The sequence below is a fragment of the Sinocyclocheilus rhinocerous genome, unplaced genomic scaffold (genome assembly GCF_001515625.1).
Source record: "Sinocyclocheilus rhinocerous isolate Xijiao unplaced genomic scaffold, SAMN03320098_v1.1 scaffold2974, whole genome shotgun sequence".
NCBI classification, from domain to species: domain Eukaryota; kingdom Metazoa; phylum Chordata; class Actinopteri; order Cypriniformes; family Cyprinidae; genus Sinocyclocheilus; species Sinocyclocheilus rhinocerous.
This window is the reverse complement of record NW_015647039.1, coordinates 96,869-104,215: the sequence shown is the minus strand read 5'-3', so window position 1 is coordinate 104,215 and position 7,347 is coordinate 96,869.

Sequence of the window (7,347 nt, the reverse complement as noted above, 5' to 3'; positions counted from 1 at the left end):
CGAATAAAGGCTTGGATTTGGGTCTGTTCCTCGCAGTCGTATGGATTCGGAAGATTTGGATTACAGCGCACGAATAAAATTGTTTCATTTCATAATTGTTGCGTTTTTGGTGTATTTTATAGTTCTATTGTTAATCACAGCATGTCGGGGAAAAAACGCCTTTTGTGGCCCATGGCAATCAAAGTAAACGCATGACAAGTAAAGGTTAACCGATTGTAGAAATGTTATTTTATTTTAAGGTTTAAAGGGAAGTCTTGTTTAACATTTATGTAGACATATTCTTGGAAACGAGCTGGCAGCAGAAATCACACAAAACAAAATGTTATAATTTCATAAGTAAAAGAGTAAACCATTTAATAATGCAATTGAAAACAAGGTAATTCATATGACAACTAATAACTAATAAAATTAATGCCGCAATTTCAATATTCATAAGGATTCATTTTTAGGTGTCGTCAATATGTCAGTTTTGTACTTTTAGATGCTGAAAATACATTAGTATTGTATGTTTTAGTGCCTGTAAAAACGTAAGTAAATGTACGTTTTATAGAACCACATGTTATGTAAAATGCATACGAATTATTATGCGATCACGTTGGATTTCTTAGATGTCAATAAAGGCTGTTGATTATGATTTTCCTGCGTTCTCCTCATTCCTTACTCCTTGTTCCTCACAGTAGGCACACCGTGACAACAAGATGGTTGCTAGGGTGTTGCTACGCAGTTACCAATGTGTTGTGAGTGGTTGCTAGGTGGAGGCAGCTGTGTTTTGAATGTTTTTGAGGCATGTTTCTATGGTGTTCTGAGTGGAATCTAGGGTGTGAGTGTTTCAGCACATTGCTATGGTGTTGGTTGATATGGAGTGGGTATCATTGTGGTTGCTAGGTGCTCTGAATGTTTTTGCACATTATGGTGTTCTGAATGGTTATTAGGGTGTTGCTAGGTGTTTGTGAAGGTGTTCTGAGTGTTTCAGTGAATTAGTTGCTAGGTGAATGCTAAGGTGTTCTGAATGTTTTTGCAGTTCATTGCTATGGTGTTATGAGTGATTATTAGGGCGTTGCTAGGTGGCTGCTAACACCGTGTCCTAACCAGACGTGACCCGACAAGATTCCAGCGACAAGCAATTTGGCTGTCTACACCAGACGCAACAAATATCACAACCATTCAGAAGCGCACTGCATTCCCCATGAAAGTTTATAATATAATTTATAAATATTACACCTTTTTAACATTATTAAAAAGTATATACTGAGTGACTGGTAGGCTATCATCTTTGTTATGGAATAAACTTTGTTCGCAGTTTTAACAAACATGTTTGCTTTAATTTATTTTCAAGATCTGAGGTGAACTATCTGTTGCTTTCAGTATGGCTATAAATGTCACACAATATGATATTCAAACTCACATTAGACACATTTAACATTAAATAAAGCACATAATCAGTACCTGAGAGTATCATTGTCATAGTTTGTATGTTGTTCCCATCATGACGTCGCAGAAATAGAAACGGTTTCTAAAATAGAAACTTCACGTGTCGCCATCGCGGATGGTTTGGACAAAAACTCCGATTAACATGGAAGAGATACTTTTTATCGCTTGTCGCGTGTAGTTAGGTTGGAGCTAAACTCTGCAGGACACCGGCCCTCCAGGACCGAGTTTGGACAGCCCTGGGGTGTTCCGAGTGTTTCAGCACATTGGTTGCTAAGGTGTTTTGAATGTGTTTGCAGCTTGTTGCTATGGTGTTCTGAGTGTTTCAGCACATTGCAATTGTGTTCTGAGTGGTTACTAGGATGTTGCTAGGTGGTTAAGGTGTTCTGAGCGGTTACTATGGTGTTTCTAGGTGGTAGCGAAGGCATTTTGAGTGGTTACTAGTGCGTTGCTTGGTGGTTTTTAAGGTGTGCTGAGTGTTTCAGCTCATTGTGAGTGGTTAATAGGATGTTGCTAGGGGGTTGTCAAGGTGTTCTGAGTGGTCACTGTGGTGTTTCTAGGTGGCTGCTAAGGTGTTTTGAGGTGTTACCAGGGTGTTGTTAGGCGATAGTGATGGTGTTCTTAGTGTTTGAACACACTAGTTACTAAAATATTACTAGATTGAGCAATAGATTGAGCAATCGTTGTTGCGAACGATTTGGCAGTTCATTGCTAAAGTGTTCTGAGTGGTTACTAGGGTGTTGCTAGGAGGTTGCCAAGGTGTTTTTACACATTGCTGTGGAGTTCTATGTAGTTACTAGAATTGCTAGGATATTTTGGGTGGTAGCTAACTGGGCCAAATTCGAACAGTTTCTATGCACGCGTGCGTGTGTGTGTATGTATGTGTATAGATACAAATTATATACATGGCTTTAAAGAAGTATGTTTTACTGCAGAAATATACAGTGCTCATGTTGAACTAAATAAAATAAAACAAGGCTTGAAGGATTCAGTCAGAAATGACTTCCCGGTTTGTTGAATCCATTCTCATATAAAACGAGTTCAGCTGCGGTTTTATGTAATTGAAATATATTTTTGTTGGTGTGCAGTGAATGAATTCGAAGACGGCACTAGAACGCAGGCGTCGCTTCACAAGGGCTGTTCTAAAGTGCTTGCTTCAGCTTAAGCAGAACTTATGCCTACTCTTCAATGTCATCTTTTAAAATACACTTCATTCCTTTGTGTTTCCCTCTGCTGAGACATCCAACCCTATGGAATTGCTCATAATATGGAAGAGCTCTAAAATAAAGTGTGAAATAACACGTGGTGGTGCATTTAAAACACAACATTAGATACAAGAAGCAATTCAAATCTGACAGTTATTATGAGGGATATTTTGATTGTTTTAAGCGTGTATCTATAATATGTCAGCAGAGAAGCAGAATATATTATATTCAGGATCTCTGCAGACCTGAAGGCCTTTTAAAGCTAAATTTTAGATTTTCACACACACACTCACACGTCTGGCGTAATGGTTTTTATACTGTACAAACTGTATTTTCTATCGCCCTACACCTAAACCTACCCCTCACAGAAAACTTTGTGCATTTTTACAATCTCAAAAAAACTCATTCTGTATGATCTATAAGCTTCTGTACACATGGGGACCTCAAATTAGGTCCCCAAGGTGACACAAGTCCCCATGAGTTGGTGTGTATTCAGGTTTAAGTCCCCAATAAGTCACCAGTATAGAAACATACACACACACATATATAAAATGCTATGTAGAGACTTAAGTGAGCACATCTGAGTGTTGAGAATAACAAACTGCCATCAGATAGTTAACTGAAATGGACTGAAATGTCTTTTTGTTTTTTTTTTACATTAAATGAATTTTTTATATTAAATGAAAGATTTACAGAAATGAATCAGACTTTCCAACTTTTACAGAATAAAATAAATAAAATAAGTGAAGATTAACCAAAGACCCTCCCTGTTCAATGTACTGAAGACTTGCTATTGTAGGCAGTACAGAATTATGTATTCCCATATATATTATGAAATGCACTGTCAGTCTTTTTTAATGTAGCACAGTGTGCCGCATGCTTGAATGTTGATTACTGATTCTCTGGCAGCACTGAAAAAAAAAAGAACAAAATGAGTGGTAGGTTCTGTGATTTATGATGAATAAGTTTAAGCTGGCTTTTATACCATTTCGTTTACATGTATCTTTATCTCAGAGGCTTCTTCAAAACAAGCCAAAAAACAAAAACAACAAACAAACAAAAGAAAAAGAAAAAACAAAATACCCTGAAGCTAACTTAGTCTCTCGTCTTTGTCAATAAATTTAAGCATTTAAGATCTCAACAAACAACATTTAAGACTTTGAAGACTCAAAGCAAGCTTTAAATAAATAAACAAATAAATCATATATTACGGCTCATTCAAAGCATGCCAAGATCACAAAACAAAACCAGCCAAACAAAAAAATGCCAAAACAAACAAAAATATTTAAGATTTTAAAGCTCATTCAAAGCAAACCAAAAACACAAAACAAAGACTAAACATAAGTAAATAAATAATTTAAGGATCATTCAAAGCAAGCCAAAAACACAAACAAAAAAAGAAAGAAAAGAACAAAACAAAACATTTGTCATTTTAAGACTCATCCAAAGCAACCACAAAAGAACAAAGAAAACAAACAAACAAAAAATTTACTTCAAGGCAAAATCTGCACACACAGAACTGGAGAGTATATAATTTATACAATCTCCTTGTTTGTTGAATAAATATTTTGGCAATTTGTGTAATCCTTTCAGCTACTAATAAAAGTAGCATTTAACACGTTTACTGCATTTAAAACTATTCAACAAAATGTAGCATATTTTCAGCACAGAAAATGGTTTGTTCACAACTAGACAAACTAAAAGTAAAATCTTTTTTTTGTTGTAATTTTTCTTTCAAAATGACCTCAGAAAATGTCTGACATTTCGTATTGCGCTAGCAACTGCCTAGCAACACTCTAGCAATTCCATAGCAACCACCTAGCAACCGTATGCAGCACTCACTTTTTTTCATAAAATGTAGCTATTTATACATAATCTAGCTCAGTCTGAACAGGATAATGCCAGACAGATTTTATGTAAATGTTACAGGCTCCACTTCATTGATCTGGAATTCCATTTAGCCATATTAATGCAGCACTACTGCAGTGAAAACAATATCTCTTAATTTCCAGTGAAAAACAACAGCAGTTCCCTCTTTGGAAAAGTATGTCATACTGTGAAGCGCAAATTATCATGGAGCTTTTGATTAGAGCTCTTGACTTTGTTCTTGTAATAGTAATTCACCGGCTTCCCACGTTCTTTCTTTGATGGTAGGTCTGAAAACAAGATTGTCTGACTGTTTCACAAACACCTGGGGACTTTTCATCTTGTGCATTTGGAGTATTTGCTGAAATCCTACAGTGTAACATTGTGCATCTGAAACAATATTTGTGAACCACTTGCAGACTGAATGCAAACATGGGCTACTTTCATTGTTATTCTCCTTAAAGCCCTAAACATTTTTAAACATAAAGCCCTAAAACACCCTGCTCCTTTTTCGTTTTTGGTGTGGAAGTGGTTGAGTAAACTGATGCCATTTCATTTACATGTATGTGGCACAGATCTTTACCTAAGAGGCCACTTCAAAGCAAGCCAAAAAAAAAGCGTTACCTTAAGAAGCTACCTTAATCTTTCCTACAATAAATGTAAGTATTTAGGATCTCCAAAAACAACATTTAAGATGTTAAGCCTCATTCAAAGCAAGCCATAAACACAAAACAAAAATGTCTGAGCACTTTTGCGTCCATTCATTTTTCATTTTTTAACCCATAAATGAAATGCATTTCTTTGATGGTTGAAACACTGATGAACAGAATAAGCAGACACAAACTAATTTTCATTAATCAAAATTCGAATTTCATTAAAAATCATAAAAATGATATAAGGCTTGTTTTTTTTATGTATATAAATGCTAAATTTAATTTATAGCTTCTCTATACGCTATAAGCGCCCTCTCGATCTACTGACATGGCTAACTGTAAACTATTGCTTTATGAAAACCTTTGGCTTCAATATTTTCATGATCTTGATAAATTTCCACGCCTAAAACCATTACATATTTCTTTGCATTTAATTGTATCCAAGGCCACTTCTATGGGAGTGCTAGGGAGCGAAACTAAAGCAAGAGCACCTCAGATGAAGCTGTTGAAATAGGATACTGGCGAAACATTTTCCAAATGTTTGTATTTGGGTTTGAACTCTGGAGAGCTTCAAAGGTTTCTATTTTCAACGTGTTTTTGTAGCATTGATCAATGTAGCCAATCACCGACATTTTCTGTTGATTTCTTGAGCGCAATGACCAAGCGTTTAATTTAGAGACCAGTGACCGCTTACACGCTGCAAAGTTTCGGGAGTGACCAAATATAAACGTGGCATTTATATGCGGATGTCACTATCATTGCAATGATATTGTTGACCATGGACCGAGCAAAAATATGTCAAAAGAGATGTACATTAAGGCTAGAGCACCCTAACTAATTTCAGAAGCACTCTCAGTGATATGATTGTGGAACCGGGCCTGACTGTATCTGGAGAAGTAAGAGAAATTACAATTTTATATATTTCTATATTTTATTTATTTACCGTAGGAAATTTACTAAATATCTTCATGGAACATGATCTTTACTTAATATCCTAATGATTTTTGGCATAAAAGAAAAATCTATAAGTTTGACCCATGCAATGTATTTTTGGCTATTGCTTCAAATATACCCCAGCGACTTAAAACTGGTTTTGTGGTCCAGGGTCACATATTAAAGTGGAAGTGAAGCAGTCAGTCGAGACATTTAGTAAACTGATTTCCACTTTAATTAAAAAAAGATATAACAAACATGATTAATGTAACCGTTTACATACCAAAGCGTGTGACGTCACAGGGTTGGTTCGTTCCGTTGGCCAGTGCAGTAATATAAGCATTTCTATACCTTTTTTCTTTAACTTGAAAGGACTGTTGAGCCCATAATAAGTGCAATTGCTTTTGAGCCGATACAGCGAGAGGACCGAGCAGTACTACTGTTACTGGGGGAAGAAGTCGTGAACCTGTTATGAAAAGAATGTTTGGGATACCACGATCAAAACTTCATGATTTAGGCAGTTTAGTGTTGGATATTCATGCAATTATGGTGAAAACCAAACACGTGTGTGCGTTAAAATAACATTTGAGTGTTCAAAAAGTAAAGCAATGCTTATATTACTGCACTGGCCAACAGAGCGAACCAACCCTCTGATGTCACACATAGTGATATTACAAGATGGCGGCATCCCGCTCCAAAAGGGATAAAAAAAAAAACATCCTTTTTTCTTTAAAATGGTTACATTAATCATGTTTGTTATATCTTTTTTAGTTAAAGTGGAAATCAGTTTACTAAATAATGTAAACTTGACTGACTGCTTCACTTTAAAGCCTTGTGTAGGCCATGTGCTTTGAGCGACCATGCATAGTCCTCTCCAATACCGCGACACAGATAGCACACAAAATATATAATTTATAATTTAAATTTCCAATATATCATTTCATTTTTCTATATTAATTTGTGCATTTTGAAAATGTTTATTAAAGGTGCAAAAAGTGATAAACAAAAATCTGAAAAGAAGTCAATATTTTACTTTTGTTATAGTTTACTTTTTACTTTTGGTCAGCATTTTGTGTGTACGGTTCTAATTTCAATTTTGGTTTTCAAAATAGCATTTAAAAATACAACAGTTCTTTTTTATTTTTCCGTCATTGTTAAAGAAGGAAAAATGAATGGACACAAAAGTACACAGACCCAAAAACCAAACAAACAAACAAAAATGGAACAAAAAAAAAAAAAAAAATTTAAGATTTTAAGGCTCT